General features: G+C 40.3%; 1 protein-coding gene across 1 annotated transcript in view; it reads right to left on the bottom strand.

The window, feature by feature from the left end:
* LOC128659896 (gastrula zinc finger protein XlCGF26.1-like) overlaps nucleotides 1–17962 on the bottom strand; it is a 56837-nt gene extending 38875 nt beyond the window's left edge. The window contains exons 1-4 of the mRNA XM_053713483.1: nucleotides 17842–17962; nucleotides 16624–16700; nucleotides 11154–11253; nucleotides 8469–8540 (exon numbers count right to left, since the gene is read on the bottom strand). The gene's annotated coding sequence lies outside the window, so the exon portion shown is untranslated. The remainder of the gene's footprint in view (nucleotides 1–8468; nucleotides 8541–11153; nucleotides 11254–16623; nucleotides 16701–17841) is intronic.
* Nucleotides 17963–18176: the final 214 nt, after the last annotated feature.

Here is an 18176-nt window from a genome sequence, read left to right on the forward strand (position 1 = left end):
AAGAAATCAGATAGCTATGTACATCATCCTTTTAAAACAACAGATTATATAAAATATCTGGGGATACAACTTCATAAAAATCCAAAATTTTGGTACGAGATGAATTTTCCCCAGGTCTTTAGTAAATCTATCCTAGATCTTAAAAACTGGATGGATCTACCCATTTCTTTGTCTGCCAGAATCACCTTGATAAAAACAATCATATTTCCATGAATTTTGTACTTATTACAGAATTTGCCATTTTTTTTTATTTTTTTTAAACAGCAAATAAATAAATTGTAATTCAATTTGTTCACAATTTTTATGGAAAAAGCAAAAAGCCAGCATATCAATAGTAAAACTCACTAAAAAAAAAAAAAAAGAGAATGTTGGGCTGGCGTTTCCAGATATTAAACTGTACAATTTTGTAACGTTAGCTAGGACCACTATGGACTGGCTAACGAATCTTAATAAATTCACCTCTAATGAACTTGAAACAGAAATAATCTCACCATTTTCTCTCAAGGCAATTCTGCACTGCTCAATAGGGAATCTCCCTAGTACTCTAAACAAATCTAATAACCTTTAAGAATGTTATCACTGCATGGCAGAAGATTTGCTCCAATTTGGGAATAGACTTTTAATGCTCTTCCCTTCTTCCGATATGTGGGAATCCAGAATTTATACCAGGAATACAACAAACATTTTTTTATATCATGGTCTCAAAAGGGGTTGATATATCTGCATCAATTGCTCTCTTCGACCGGACATCTATTATCCTTTAATAACCTTACTCACACGTTCCAAGTATCTAGGAGCGATTTGTTTGCATATTTTCAGATACGTAATTTTATTAATTCTAAAAATTGGAAATTTGAGCTACTGTGTCGATGGTCTGAGATCAATATATGCATCAGAAAATTTTCTCTAGGCAAATGTTCTATATCGTCATTGTAGGATATTCTGCTTTCTAAACAGGGTCAGTTATATTTAAATAAAATTCAAGCTTTTTAGGCAATGCATTTTCCAGCAGTAGACTCTATTAATATTAGACATAGTCTTATGTTAATAGAAAAGCTTACAATTCCTATCGGTTGGAAGGAATCACATATCAAATTGATTCACAATGTTTATTTCTCTCCCTCTAAATTCACAAAATGCTTCCCAAACAATGATTTTTACTGTTCTAAATGCCATCTAGACAAAGCAGATATTCTACATATATTCTGGAAATGTCCAAAAATATCACAATTAAGGTCCAAATTGAATTTTTGGTACAACAAAATTTTTCGGATCATTTTAAGCTTAATGGTAGCTATATTTTTTCCTGCCGGACTCTGCAATTATTAGACCTTACTACTATCATAGTTATTGTACAATGATAATGATAATGCGGTACAAGATATTGAAGAAGTGGAAGGAGACTTCTCCAATTAGCTTTTCTAGTTTCATAAGTACCCTCTTACAACACATTACGTTTGAGATTCAGAATATTAATTTATTAAATGATAATAAGATCCAGGATTTTTTTGACAAATGATTGCCACTAATTAAAGCTCAAACATTGGTGATTCAAAAACAGTTATTATCTCTATTACTTAACACTAAATAATTTCTGTTGGCTACTAAAGCTGGGCTGTTTCCTCTTTCCTGGATGCCAGCTACATTTGTAGCATAGTGGTTTGAAGACGATGTTAAAAAGAATAGTGGTGTAGAGGGATGGAGCGATTTATTTATTATTTATGGTTATGGTTTTGTTTTTTTTGGGGGGGGGGATAAAAGGAAAAAAATCTGCTCGGCTCACAGACATGATAGTACCAAAAGATTTAGGGATAATATATATAGGTATTGCCGCTTATTGGTTTTTGAAATGAGGGAAATTTATCCAAATTGAGATCAATTTTTAGAAGATATGTGGTATTCATTTATTTTTCTGTGGTTTATGTATTTACTTATTATTTTTATATTAACATATCATAATATGTCATTTGTTTTATGCACATGAAATGTATGTAACTCCCTATTGCATGTCTGTCTTGTGAACTGGTTTAATAAAAGAATAAAAAAAAATAAAAAAAAAAATACTCAGTTGTCTTAAATCACACTGCAAGGGGTGTGGGAGAGATAGGCACTAAAATGTTAATTTCAATTGTTTTCTTGGATGGAGTTCAGAAAATAAAGAATTTGTGTTCACATAGTGATAATCTAACAAGATATGTTCTTTTGGCAAATTCAGTCCATCTAAAAAGGACCATAAAATATAGAATTACAAAACCACAGATGCATAATAAAAATACAATGCAATAAAACGTACTATGAAATTTAAAAGAGCAAAAACAGAATTTATGCTTACCTGATAAATTACTTTCTCTTACGGTGTATACAGTCCACGGATTCATCCTTACTTGTGGGATATTCTCATTCCCTACAGGAAGTGGCAAAGAGAGCACACTGCAAAGCTGTCCATATAGCTCCCCCTCAGGCTCCGCCCCCCCAGTCATTCGACCGACGGTTAGGAGAAAAAGGAGAAACCATAGGGTGCAGTGGTGACTGTAGTTTTGCAAAAATAATTTGAACCTGACTTAATTGCCAGGGTGGGCCGTGGACTGGATACACCGTAAGAGAAAGTAATTTATCAGGTAAGCATAAATTCTGTTTTCTCTTACATGGTGTATCCAGTCCACGGATTCATCCTTACTTGTGGGATACCAATACCAAAGCTTTAGGACACGGATGAAGGGAGGGGACAAGTCAGGTCACATAAACGGAAGGCACCACTGCTTGCAAAACCTTTCTCCCAAAAATAGCCTCCGAAGAAGCAAAAGTATCGAATTTGTAAAATTTGGCAAAAGTATGCAGTGAAGACCAAGTCGCTGCCTTACAAATCTGTTCAACAGAAGCCTTATTCTTGAAAGCCCATGTAGAAGCCACAGCTCTGGTGGAATGAGCTGTAATTCGTTCAGGAGGCTACTGTCCAGCAGTCTCATAAGCCAATCGGAAGATGATGCTTTTCAGCCAGAAGGAAAGAGAGGTAGCAGTCACTTTCTGACCTCTCCTCTTACCAGAATAGACAACAAACAAGGATGACGTTTGTCTGAAATCCTTAGTTGCATTTAAGTAAAACTTTAAAGCACGAACCACATCAAGATTGTATAACAGTCGTTCCTTCTTAGAAACTGGATTAGGGCACAGAGAAGGAACAATGATTTCCTGGTTAACATTCTTATTAGAACCCACTTTTGGAAGGAAACCAGGTTTGGTACGCAAAACAACCTTATCTGCATGGAACACCAGATAGGGTGAATTACACTGCAAAGCAGGCAATTCTGAAACTCTTCGATCAGAAGAAATAGCTACCAAAAACAAAACTTTCCAAGATAATAACTTAATATCTATTGAATGTAAGGGTTCAAACGGAACCCCTTGAAGAACTGAAAGAACTAAATTTAGACTCCATGGAGGAGCCACAGGTTTATAAACAGGCTTGATTCTAACTAGAGCCTGTGCAAACGCCTGAACGTCTGGTACTACTGCCAAACGCTTATGTAACAGGATAGACAGAGCAGATACCTGTCCCTTTAAGGAACTAGCTGGAGAAAAGACAATATCCTTGGAATCCTAATCTTACTCCACGAGTAACCCTTGGATTCACACCAACAAAGATATTTCCGCCATATCTTATGGTAAATTTTCCTGGTGACAGGCTTTCTGGCCTGGATCAAGGTATCTATAACTGATTCAGAGAACCCACGCTTAGCTAGAATTAAGCATTCAATCTCCAAGCAGTCAGTTGCAGAGAAACTAGATTTGGATGCTTGAATGGACCCTGAATTAGAAGATCCTGCCTCAATGGCAGCTTCCATGGTGGAACCGATGACATGTCCACTAGGTCTGCATACCAAGTCCTGCGTGGCCACGCAGTTGCTATCAGAATTACCGAAGCCTTCTCCTGTTTGATTCTGGCTACTAGCCGAGGGAGAAGAGGAAACGGTGGAAAGACATAAGCTAGACTGAAGGACCAAGGCGCTACTAGAGCATCTATCAATGCCGCCTTGGGATCCCTGGACCTGGATGCGTAAAGGGGAAGTTTGGTGTTCTGACAGGACGCCATCAGGTCCCATTCCGGAATGCCCCATAGCTGGGTCAGCTGAGCAAAAACCTCTGGGCTGAGTTCCCACTCCCCCGGGTGAAAAGTCTGACAACTCAGAAAAGCCGCCTCCCAGTTGTCTACTCCTGGGATGTGAATTGCAGATAGGTGGCAGGAGTGATCCTCCGCCCATTTGATGATCTTGGTTACTTCCTTCATCGCTAGGGAACTCTTTGTTCCTCCCTGATGATTGATGTACGCTACAGTCGTGATGTTGTCCGAATGAAATCTGATGAATTTGGCCTCCGCTAGTTGAGGCCATGCCTGGAGCGCATTGAATATCGCTCTCAGTTCCAAAATGTTTATCGGGAGAAGAGATTCTTCCCGAGACCATAGGCCCTGAGCTTTCAGGGAGTCCCAGACCGCACCCCAGCCTAGCAGACTGGCATCGGTCATGACAATGATCCACTCCGGTCTGCGGAAGCACATTCCCTGAGACAGGTGATCCTGAGACAACCACCAGAGAAGAGAGTCTCTGGTCTTCTGGTCCATTTGTATTTGGGGAGACAAATCTGCATAATCTCCATTCCACTGTTTGAGCATGCACAGTTGTAGTGGTCTGAGATGAATTCGGGCAAAAGGGACAACGTCCATTGCCACGACTATTAATCCGATTACCTCCATGCACTGAGCCACGGAAGGCCGAGGAATGGAATGAAGAACTCGGCAAGTAGTTAAAAGCTTTGACTTCCTGACCTCTGTCAGGAATATTTTCATTTCTACCGAGTCTATTAGTGTTCCCAGAAAAGGAACCCTTGTGAGCGGGGACAGAGAACTTTTTTCGGTGTTCACCTTCCACCCATGAGACCTTAGAAAGGCCAGAACAATATCCATATGAGCCTTGGCTCTGAGAAAAGACGACGTCTGTATTAAGATGTCGTCCAGATAGGGTGCTACTGCAATGCCCCGCGGTCTTAGTACCGCTAGAAGGGACCCTAGCACCTTTGTGAAAATTCTTGGAGCGGTGGCCAACCCGAAGGGAAGGGCCACGAACTGGTAATTCTTGTCCAGAAAGGTGAACCTTAGGAACTGATGGTGATCTTTGTGGATAGGAATATGAAGGTACGCATCCTTTAGATCCACGGTAGTCATATATTGACCTTCCTGGATCATTGGTAAGATTGTCCGAATGGTCTCCATCTTGAAGGATGGAACTCTGAGGAATTTGTTTAGAATTTTTAGATCCAGGATTGGTCTGAAAGTTCCTTCCTTTTTGGGAACTACAAACAGGTTTGAGTAAAAACCCAGTCCTTGTTCTGCAATTGGGACTGGACATATCACTCCCATCTTGAGTAGATCTTCTACACAGCGTAAGAACGTCTCTTTCTTTGTCGTGTCTGAAGACAGACGAGAAATGTGGAACCTTCCTCTTGGAGGAGAGTCCTTGAATTCTAGAAGATATCCCTGAGCAACTATCTCTAATGCCCAGGGATCGGGAACATCTCTTGCCCAAGCCTGAGCAAAGAGAGAGAGTCTGCCCCCTACCAGATCCGGTCCCGGATCGGGGGCTACCCCTTCATGCTGTCTTAGTAGCAGCAGCAGGCTTCTTGGCCTGTTTACCCTTGTTCCAGCCCTGCAAAGGCTTCCAGGTTGCCTTGGGCTGTGGAGAGTTACCCTCTTGCTTTGCGGTCGCAGAGGTTGAAGCAGGACCGCTCCTGAAGTTGCGAAAGGAACGAAAATTAGCCTTGTTTTTAGCCTTAAAAGGCCTATCTTGCGGGAGGGCATGGCCCTTTCCCCCAGTGATATCCGAAATAATTTCTTTCAACTCTGGCCCGAAAAGGGTCTTTCCCTTGAAAGGAATATTCAGTAACTTAGTCTTAGACGACACATCGGCCGACCAAGATTTAAGCCAAAGCGCTCTGTGCGCCATGATGGCAAAACCAGAATTTTTCGCCGCTAACTTAGCTAATTGGAAAGCGGCATCTGTGATAAAAGAATTAGCCAGCTTTAGAGCCTTAATTCTATCCATAATTTCATCATATGAGGTCTCCGTCTGGAGCGACTCCTCCAGCGCCTCAAACCAGAAAGCCACTGCAGTAGTTACAGGAATAATGCAGTCAATAGGTTGGAGAAGGAAACCCTGTTGAACGAATATTTTCTTTAGTAAACCTTCTAATTTTTTATCCATAGGATCTTTGAACGCACAACTGTCTTCAATTGGTATGGCTGTGCGCTTGGCTAGCGTTGAAACTGCCCCCTCTACCTTAGGGACCGTCTGCCATGCGTCCCACCTGGGGTCTGTTATGGGGAACATTTTCTTAAAGATAGGGGGGGAACAAAGGGTACCCCTGGTCTCTCCCACTCCCTATCCACAATATCCCCCACCCTCTTCGGGATCGGAAACGCATCAGTGTATACAGGGACTTCTAGATATTTGTCCATTTTACACAATTTCTCTGGGACCACCATGGAGTCGCAATCATCCAGTGTAGCTAATACCTCCTTAAGCAGCACGCAGAGGTGTTCCAGCTTAAATTTAAACACTAAGGAATCTGATTCTGCCCGCTGAGAAACCTTTCCTGTATCAGAGATTCTGTATCAGAGATTCTGATTGCTTCTGATTGCTCAGCCTCTGTTCTTAAAACTGAGCTATCACGCTTCTTTGGAAAAACTGGCAGTTTGGATAGAAAGGCTGCAAGGGAATTATCCATTACTGCTGCTAATTGTTGTAATGTAATAGGGGCCAATGCGCTAGAGGTGCTAGGCAACGCTTGCGCGGGCGTAACTGGTGTCAACACATGGGGAGAGGAAGAAGGACTATCCTCATTACCTTCTGTCAAAGAATCATCTTGGGCTACATTTTTAAGTGTTACTGCATGGTCATTAAAATGTTTAGATACCTTAGCACACTTTAAACACAAATGCAATGGGGGTACCGCCATGGCTTTTAAACACATAGAACAGGGTCTATCTGTAGGCTCAGACATGTTATACAGACTTAGACAGCACTCAAATACAGTAAAATACACTTTTTGAAAAAACGGTACTGTGCCTTTAAATAATAAAAAGCGCACACTTTTTTTCCAAATGTCAAAAAAAATCCAATCTTTATGAAATTTTCACCATATGATCCTAATGCTTTGAAATGATTGCACACTAAGTTTCAAGACAATTAACCCCTTATTGCCCAAACCGGAGCTAAGTGAAGCAGGCCACCGGTTTAACACACTACAGTACCATGCCACAGACTGTGCTGCGGCCCTACCTTCCCCTTGTTAGAAAAAAAGTGATTGAGCATACCTTAAGCAGTTAAGCCTGCAAACTGTTCCCCCCAACTGAAGTTCTCCGGTACTCAACAGTCCTGTGTGGGAACAGCAATGGATTTTAGTTACAACATGCTAAAATCTTTTTCCTCTCAGCAGAAATCTTCATCACTTTCTGCCTCAGAGTAAATAGTACAAACCGGCACTATTTTAAAATAACAAACTCTTGATTGAAGAATAAAAACTACAAATCTAACACCACATTCACTTTACCCTTTCCCTGGAGATGCTACTTGTTAGAGCGGCAAAGAGAATGACTGGGGGGGCGGAGCCTGAGGGGGAGCTATATGGACAGCTTTGCTGTGTGCTCTCTTTGCTACTTCCTGTAGGGAATGAGAATATCCCACAAGTAAGGATGAATCCGTGGACTGGATACACCATGTAAGAGAAAGGTTGTTTTCTGATAAATGTAGTTCTGTACCATGTGACAGCAATCAGCCAATAACAGACTCATATTTTTATATAATGTGAACTCCTGCATTTGCTAAGTAGGAGCCGGTGCCTCAGGTCATTTAAAAGGCTGTGTACAATTTAATAATGAAAATAAATTACAAACAGCAAACAGTTATTTTACATAAAAAATAAAGCTAAAGGAGAAATTTCCCATACACTTTATACTATTTTATACACCGGTAAAACAAGTTATTAGAAACACATTAAAGGGACAGCAAAGTCACAATTAAACTTTTATTATTCAAATTTAAACAACTTTCCAATTTCCTTCTATGATCAAATCTGCTTTATTCCCATGGGGACCTTTGTGACAAAGCATATAATGCACTATGGTGTGCTAGCTGCTGATTAGTGCACATACAAGCCTCTTGCCATTGGCTCCCCTTATGTGCTCAGCTAGCTCCCAGTAGTGCATTGGGGCTGCTTCAATAAAGGATATCTAGAGAATGAAGCAAATATAATTGAAGTCAGTTGGAAAGTTGTTGAAAATGATGTTATTTAAATAAAGAAAAACATTTTGTGTTTCTTGTTATTTTAAGGAAAACCAAATTTACAGGACACTGTCCCTTTAAGTCTGTGATCATGTGACATAAACAGCAGCAGCTGAAGGTGCAGAATACACTTACTAAGGTCTTTACTAACAACAAGAATCAGTCACAGATCAGTGGGATAAACGTTCTGATGATAAACAGGTGCAGCTAATAGAAATAAGAAATGTATTATAAAATAACCTCATTAGAAATAAAATAATATGCAGATCACAAGATATTTATGATTAGATCAGTATATGTGATGAGACGGATACAACAGGGCCATAAGCTGAGTGATATTTATTACTGGAGCAAATAGCAGCTTCACACTAATATTAAATGGTTTATCTGGGCTCTACAGTTAGTTATAAACCAATAGGGAAATGCAGGATTCAGGTTGGCTGATACTTAAGAGTCTGTTGCTCATTGGATAACAGAAACAACCCCACAAATGAATTATAGGACAGACCTCCTCCAGCTTGAAAATATGGTTTGGTTCTGCTACAAACATTCATTATACAAAATGCTATAAATCATTATGTATTAAATTGGGATTTTTAAATGAAAGAACTTAAAGGGCCATGATACCCAAATGTTGAAACACTTGAAACTGATGCAGTATAACTGTAAACAGCTGACTAGAATTGGTATGGGTGGTAGCCTGGTGTAAAAACACAGCTCATAAAGAATGGGTACAGATAGAATATGACTTAGCGGGAAATGAACAATTGGGAGCTTCATGTTGGATCCCACACATAAGCAGAACTTTGACTTCCCACACAACCACTACAAACAAATTAACTCTTGACATCTGGGACAAACATATAATTAAGCACCAGAGACTCTCCACGATCCCTTCACTGCTTACTCCGCTGACAGATAACCCAGAATTACAAATAGTCAATAGCACAGCATATACACAATCAAGATCCCTAAAATAAATAATAACATGATACTCCATTTTGGAGAATGGTAAATTGAGAACAAAAATAGAACTGACAGATACTTGGGAAGAATTCTTCTCACCTTGGTATAGGTATTTCCAGATACACCATTATCTTGCCACTCATTCCTGTGGCAATCAACTCCGCAGACCTCTTACCCCATTTGAGTCTATGTGTTATACTTCATTATCCTCTAAAGGCTCTCTCTCACGCACTTATAAACTAATTCTTGAACATCACTCTAAAGACCTCCCGACTTATACACACAAATGGTCAGAGGACCTTCGCATACAAATCTCAGAACAAGATTGGTCTAAAATATTTGTAAACATGAGTGACCGCACCTCCTCAATCATTTACACTGAAATGAATATGAAACTTATGTGTCGTTGGTATTATACACCCGCAAGATTGGCTGTAATGTTTAAAAATGCAAATAAGCAGTGTTGGAGGGAGTGTGGAGGTATTGGTGATTTCCAATACATTTGGTGGACATGTCCTAATATTAGACAATACTGGTTGGGAGTTCAATCAGTTATCCAAGAGGTCTTAGGTATTGTATTACTCCTGGATCCTGACATATGTTTGTTAAATAACTTCCCCAGAATTAAGTGTAAGTTAAGACTTAAACTTTCATTTCGTATGATAAATTGCGCCAAAAGATTGATTCCAAGAAACTGGAAATCGCCTGTTACCCCCACTGTATTAGAATGGAAGTCCCTCATAACACACACACTAATGTTTGAAAAATACCACTATGCTAATACCACAAAGTCAGATGACTTCTTTAACATGAGTTTTCTCTGGAAAGAATACTGTAATTCTCATAATTAGATAATGTACTAACTAATGTATCCTAAGGCCCAAATTGAAGATGTGATCTAATGCATATTAAGAGGTATAAGAATATGTTTACATTGCAATGCCTTTGCCAATAATGAATCAAAATGTTCAAAATTTAATTTACTGATACATCGTGCCAGATGTAATTATTGTTTTTGTAATGTTGTTTGAATTATTTCTACTTAATAAAAAAAAAAAAAAAAAAAAAAAAAAAAAGCTGACTAGAAAATATCTCTTTGTAAAAAAGGAAGATATTTTACCTCAAATTTTCTCATACCCCATTGTAAAGGGCCTTAAGCAACAAATCAGTATGTCTGTCCCATGCAGGCAAGGGAGTGAGCCTTGTGCACACATGTTATTTCATTATTTAGTTTAAGGAAGATTTCTATGAAAACTCATGAGATCACAGTAAGAGTTAATGACCTCAGCACTGCTGATGCTGATTGGCTGCTGTTCATTTCTATCTTTATTTATTTTTTACCTGCAGCTGGGCAGCAGCTAAAGTATAACTTTTTAATCAGAACTTACTCTGCTGAGCTGAGGAAGTTATGAGGTAAAATATCTTCCTTTTTACATAAAAATGCTCACGTGATATTTTCCTGTCAGCTTTTTACAGTTATACTGCATCAGTTTCAAGTGATTTAGCATATGAGTATTATGTCCCTTTAATGTTAAATTCATTAACACAGCATAAAAATATAGAAAATAAATGAAATAAGTACAGTTGAGTTTTTTTTTATATAAAAACAGTTTCTTATATGAAGTGAATTATTTTATCTTTATCATAACAAAATACAGAACAATATTATCTCATCATTATATAGTGTGAGGCTGTTAATAAAGATTTATGTCAGGTTTTGCATATTACCGTTTAGCAGAAGCTCTGTAAGTATGAAGTCTCTCTGGTTCCTCCTGTGATATCACTGAGTGTTACACAGATATTTATACTAATGTGGGAGTGTCACCTTTCTCTGTGTGACTCACATGAACACACCTGGACTTTTATTCTCATATAGATGTCTATTGTCCCCTCTGGTGTCACATGAATACAGAGTCCCTGCCTCCCCCTCAGGGAGTGATTATCATACGGATAACTAAGGAGGAAACAAAAGGTTTATTTAAATGTGAGAGATTTTTCTGTTGTGTCCTAAAATATCTCAGGATACAGCATTATATTATGTTTTTATTGATGGGAATTGTTATTTATTTTTTTTATTATTTTTTTTTTTATTTGAGGATTGTTACAAGGCATACATAAAATGTAAAACGGAAAAAAACACATGAAGATGAGAAATACATCATAGTACCACATATTTCCAATATACACTACATAATCCAGACAAGAGGTACAGACATGTATCTAATATGCCAGATGGTCATTACTCCTCCCTGATGTCACCCAAGGTCACTTTTGGGCCTCAAAAGAAAATGTCCACACTGTAGGAGGTCAAATTAAATAAAAGAGGCCACTTACGGATCTCAGATGACAAACCTAATTTTTTAATCTTTAATATAGGTTTTGTACATTGCAACACGGTACCCCCTTTTATAAGCGAAATTTAAAATAAAGCATACCCCACAGAGATGGGGAAATGATGGGGGATATATCATCAAGGTCCCTCTGAGACCCAGTGTGTTAGTAGTATTTAATATAAACTTAAGGTTAAATCATAACCATTAACATATAAAAGTGGAGCTGTAGCACATTTACTAAGATAGTTAATAAGCAGCTTAACCTAATAATTTGTATACTCTATGAGAACCTGATAGGCCACATATAGGCCCTAATCTTATATCTAGAAATATACTTCTATAAAGTTGCGTAGAGATATTAAACCATCAACCTCTTGGGAAGTAGCTGTAGCCATAAAGCACTCGTAAAAAATAACTATATTAAGGGGGAAGCAAATGGGAATAATATAACTAACTTTTTCTAAATGCCATCCTAAAAATAACATCCATGAGTATGATTTCTTAGCTAGTGCCGGCCCATACTGGGCTTCTAAGGATGGTGAAACATTATTATATATGCATCTCTACATTGAGATCCCCGCATACAGTAATTAGTTCTCTACTAAACCATATAAGTTGCATATTTTCTATTAGAGTGTTGTATCAACACCTCTATTCATGGTTATCTCCCAGAGACAGGAAGACCCAGATATTTTAACCAAAGTAGGGAGTGTATAAGTTGCGCTATCCACTGTTATAATAAAACACTCTTATATATGAACCACTATCCTGAGTATCAAACATAAAGCTTTCAGTTTCCTAATGTACTACATAAATTATACAAATTTCTAATTTACTAATTTTCCCCCAATATCTAGCAAAGCCACTTTTGGACCTCAATTATCTCTTTCTTCAAATCTGAGGGCACAGACCTCTTTTGGACCTACAGAGTGAAAAATATACACTGAAGGAGGAGAGCTGTCTTTTATACAACAGAAACAGTACTATTAGCCCTTAACTAGTGTTAAACATCTAGTGGACACCACGATCTCTCTCTTAATGGCTGGAGCAGAGCCAGGCTTCCCGTACTAACCATTTTACCTTATATTGTATCAGAAATGAAAAAACATGTATATATCTAAGTAAGGGCCGATGGTCTCAATAAAGTATAACAGCACAAATACCTACAAATATCATAGTGAATCAAAGCTAAACTAAAGATGACCCCATGGGCTGGTAATCTTAACATATCTGCTAAGGGATATATACACTGAGCTAAAAGTAAACGTAGGGCCCAACAATGTCAAAGAAATGTTAACAAGCGTCTCAGCATCGAGTAGACATCATTCAGGATAATGCCCAGGGTCAAAGCTCAGGGAAGGGTGCCATTTGTGTTAAAATACTAAGTCAGACCTGGCACTCTGGGTCCACCACTATGCTGGATGCATCATCCCACACCAACTCTGTCCCGAGAACCACCCGGTAAGGAATCCATCAAGTTTGGGGCTGAGTCTTTATTTAAGCCCAGCGCACACCACAGCTCTAGGCCACAGCCTATGTAGAGTCCTAGAGTAATAGGGTAACATCGGGAGCACCCGGTACTCATCCGCACAGCTATACGTTGGGGAGCTGGCCGCTCTCCCCCGCACAGCCAAGCAAGTAGCAGTAATCTGGATATCCCCCTTAGAGCAGTCGCTATGGGCCTCCGCCTTGTCCTGCGTGCTGGGAATAGACCTTCCGGTCACAGTCATTTTCTGCTCAGGTATGCCGTAATCCTGCTGAGCCCTCAATTCGCATATGCCTCTCAAGCCCTCTTCTCCAGAGTCAGCCTCCTGCTGCTTCCTCTCAGATAGAACCGCACCAACGGGTGCGCCCTCATAACATATCTACTGAGCACCATGCTGCTCATTCGAAACTGCGTCCCCTGCTTCTGCAGGCCCAAAAAAGTCTTCTTTTCAGGGGCACCTGCTAAAGCCATAAGGCGATCAAATCTGTAATGTATCCGCTGCTCAAATTCAATGAATAGAGTTTGAAACTTATCATACAGGTCCTCCTCCATGTTTAAGAACGTTTATGCAGAGGATGTCAATATACTCTGCTTACCCGGTTTCCCGGGGGGGGGGGGGGGGGGGAAGAAGTAAATAATTCCATTCAGCTAGTGTCTACTATATCCTAAAGTATACATTTTTGCCGATTGGATACTCAAGCTTTAGTTTACAGGCGGGTTGTAAATCTAATTCACGGAGCTCCCAGTTTAGCAGCCATCTTAGGCCATAGCCCGGACACGCCCCCGGGAATTGTTACTTTAACAGCACTTAGTTGTAAACAGATGCATAATATTAACATGTTATTAGATACAGGGGCGGAATGAGACCAACCAGGGCCCCCGGGCAAAAGTGTGGCAGGGCCCCCCTCTTTGCCCGCCTACCTACCTTCTCTGCCCCTCCCACCCTCATTGCCCCACCCCTATTATGTTTACTTGACATATAAAGAGACAATTTTTGGCCTGAATGGAGCAATTGGATAGGCCAGAATAGACAAACATTAATGGTGCTATTATTGTAATCAAGAGAGTGAGGGAAGAAAGGACTAGCTGACCACTAAGGGCACATTACTAACTGTTGCTAATCTAAAAAAAAAATTCAGCAGCAGCACTAATATCTATGGACACGCAGTTACAGAAGTGTCCTATTTTGCAGGTACCACCAGATACATATGTAATGGGTGCAGACATTGATGTACTCAACAGGCTCCAGGCAGACCTCTGTAACAAAGATCTTCCTGTGGCAAAGTCTGAAAGGATAACTGAATGTGCACTCTGGGTCAAAATAAACTGTAATAATCGAAATGCAAAGTGCCTGATACAACATGGAAAACAAACAGATGACCCCATGCTTGAAACTTCTAAGCTGCCACATACCACCAAGGCAGATCTCTCACTATCACCATGTTAGGTGAGAGATCTGCCTTGGGGTATAGACAGCTTTACATTCTCCAAGCAGGTGGTCATCAGTGTTTATGTTTCCACAATGTTATCAAGCACTTTGCATTTCCCTTAACATTGTCAGTTTATAAATTGACCAACAGAAAGTGCACATTCAGTTATCCTGCTTTGAGCCACACAGTAATGCAGTTAACCCAGGTGGAGCCTGCTGAGTACCTAACACCTCAGTCTCACTGAGTGTATCATTTGGATGCTGCTTTTTCTCTTACTCGTTACTTTGCCATAGCACTTTTGGAACAACAAGCAGGCAGGAGTACTTACCAGTTGGAGTCTGGGAGATGCAGATGATGGCGCTGCCTTTGCCTCCCTTCCTCAGCTCACCCACCACACCAGTTGTGGACCTAATGAACAAAGGGCCCTGCTGGAAGAAATGGTTTTGCCCCCCCACTTCTTCTAACAAAAACATACATTTTAATTTTATGTATAAAAAAAGAAAAACTAAAAATCATGCTTGACTTCTATAGCCCATCCCTTCTGCCAACCAAGTAGTTAACAAAATGTTTGTGAGTGATAACAAAGGGCTTGCAGTTGTATGAGAGGAGAGCTTTACTCTTAGCAACTCAAGAGACACAAGTCACCTCAATCAGCATAAATGGGGGCGTTACAGAATGAAGCTACTATAGCAGGGAGAAGCTGGCTAGGAACCTATTACTAGACCAGCCAGGCTACAAAAAAAAGCAGCAAGGGAAAAGAAAAGTATTCTGGGCTGCTGACAGTATGAGATGCCCCACAAACACATTACATTCATTATTGTCTGGTATACTTGAATCCCTCTTGTATGCTGTCTAAACTCACTATAGACAAATGTGACAGCTCCGCAGACAACAGTGACAGCTCCGCGCTGGAGGGGGAGGGCAAAGCAGAAGAGATCGCTTAGCCTGGCTGCACTGTGAGAGACAGGAAGAAAGTGCTTTACTCATAATCAGAGGAGGAATGGTGACTTTTAGCCCAGGGGGCTCAGTACACAACTCCACTGGCAAATTAGCAGCACTTCTGCTGCAGGATCTTACATTTGTGTATAACCCACTTCAGGGGGAAACAGAAATCGACCAAAGAACCTTATCAGAATAAAAAAGGTTTTAAAAAATAGAGGATGGCATTATTACACTAGCATTTTTAATAAAAGCAATTTGAAAAAAATATATTAATATTCCTTCTGGCATACAAAAGATAGCATGGCGTTAAACAACAAAACATTGCATTATGCCTTTTAATTCTTAAAACACGAGGCTTTATTTACAGCTGACAAGAGATTTGTTTTGTCTCATACTAGGTCTGAAAACTTAGACAACAATTTAATAGAGTGTACTAAGTTTTTACAAGTTACATAGATTAAGCATGTTAAATGGTTGTCGTTAACAATTTCTTCAGAATGTACATTTTGGAGGTTACCTGCATATCATTTATGGTTAATAGAATTATTTACATTTTCTGAGGGCAAAAATATCCATTATAAAAATACTGAGAAAACCAAGACATAAATAAAACAATCATTTAAATACAAAGGTCTTGAACCTTTTAATTTTTTCAGGGTTCACTATTTTTGAGTTAACTAGGACAATTATTTAGCTGCTGGACACTAAAGGGTAGTTGCTGTTCATTGACCCAAAGCTGGAAAAAAAGATTGCTTTTTATTTTCTACTGGTGCTGGAGAGATTGTATGTATTATGGTATTAACTGGATACAGTGGACCCTCTAGGCTGCCATAATACACCATATAACGCTGAAGGTAGGTGCTGAATCATATGTAGGTTTATGGACACTAAAGAGTGTCAGACCCACACTAAGAGGGCAAGGGTTATCAGAAGAGAATTGCATGCATAGGAATGGCAAGACTGATTGAAGCTGCTATAATTAAAACGTTATCATAGTACCTCACTACCTCTTTAGCATATGCTGCCTGTATAAATCTGCCCCCAGGTTAGACCACCTGATATTTTCATTGGAAGATCTATGGCTCACAAGGAGAAACAGATTGCACAGTTGAAAAAACAAATGACAGGCTCACCTTTCTCTCACTCGCCCGGTCTGCAGGCAGCACAGCAGGATGTCACATGAGCACTCAGCACACGAAAAGTGTAGGACCTATTTAGGGACGAAACAAATTAAGGGGGAATTTATGCTGAAGGAAGGAAAGAGTGGAAAGGGTTAAATGGGAGTGTAGTTTGCTGACAGAAAGAGAATAAGGGGAGGAGATTCAGACGTGATAAAAGGAAAGTAAAACAGAAAGTAAAAGAAGAAGAGGACAGTTGTTACAGCAGCTGGTGATTTTGTGGTCATCTGTGACCCCCCTATTGTTTCTACGCTGTCTTCTGTACCTATTTCTATTTCTTCCCCTGCAGTATTTTCTGCTGCTGGGGCCTTTCCTGTTACTACAGCTTTTCTGCCTATCTATTCTATCCCTGTGTCTAGTCCTTCTTCTGGGCCTATCTTTTCTGCCCCTGTCTCCCTTCCTAGCTTGGTTTCCTCTGCTGTAATTTCTTTTTCTGCTCCTATTTTAACCCTGGGGCCTCTGGACTTTCCCACCCGTTTTTCAATGACTAATCTATCTGGGTCTTCCCTCCCGGTTCCCAGTGTTCCGCCTCCCAGGTCCCTGGTGGCAGCATTTGCTGCGGACCTGGCGAGGGGGGCAGCGGATGACATGCTGCTACATTCACCGGAGCTCCGCTTTTCTCAGCGGAGCCCGGTTAGGTCACCTTCGCCTGGGTTCATCTCAGGCCAGCAGGGCATGGAAGGTAGGCCGGGGGCTCCTTTCCTTGATCCACGTGGCCATCCGGGTATCTCCTCCCTTGCTGCCTGCTCTGCGCGCGCGCGCGGCATTGTTAGCCCTACCATAAGAGTTTCCCATATAGTAAAGCTACTAACACCTTGCTCCCCAAAACATCAGCTCTCTGCAAACACAATATACTCACGCAAGTAGGCAGGGCTGTTTTCTGTCCAGCTCCCTGCATGAAGACACTTGTGAACTACAGCTGCATTGCAACATTACATTTCTAATGCTGTTGGTTTCTCTGCAATCCCTATGCAGTTCACTGAATGCCCTTGCACCACACGCTATTCTTCCTGCCTGCTGCCGCCTCAGAGCTAAGTAACTGGTGGCCTGCGTACAGTGCCTTGGTGGGTGGAGCTAAAGCCTGGAAGTGTCTAATATGTGGACCGGACTCATCCAGTCCACATATTGCCGGGGCTGGGCTGTATATTGCCTGTCAGCCATGCCAGGACTTACCTCCTTCCACTTCACCACAGTCTGACTTCAGTCTCTTCCCTTACTCTGCATTAGCCAACGGACCTTTCGCACCTCCAGCGCACAAATGTGAACGCTACTCCTCCCCACTCCAGAAAGTTCCTTCCAGCCAAATATCAACAAAATAAATATTAATATAAAATAACAATAATAAAAAAACTTAGTGCTGCTGCATCTACCTGTAGTGGAGAGGGGCCCTTAAGATGTCGGGCCCTCGGGCAAGGGCCGATTTCCCCGACTTGTCAGTGCGCCCCTGATTAGATACATATGAGATACAAAGCTGAATATATCAATACTAATAATTTGATAATTTTATT

Source organism: Bombina bombina, chromosome 5, assembly GCF_027579735.1.
Source record: "Bombina bombina isolate aBomBom1 chromosome 5, aBomBom1.pri, whole genome shotgun sequence".
NCBI classification, from domain to species: Eukaryota; Metazoa; Chordata; class Amphibia; order Anura; family Bombinatoridae; genus Bombina; species Bombina bombina.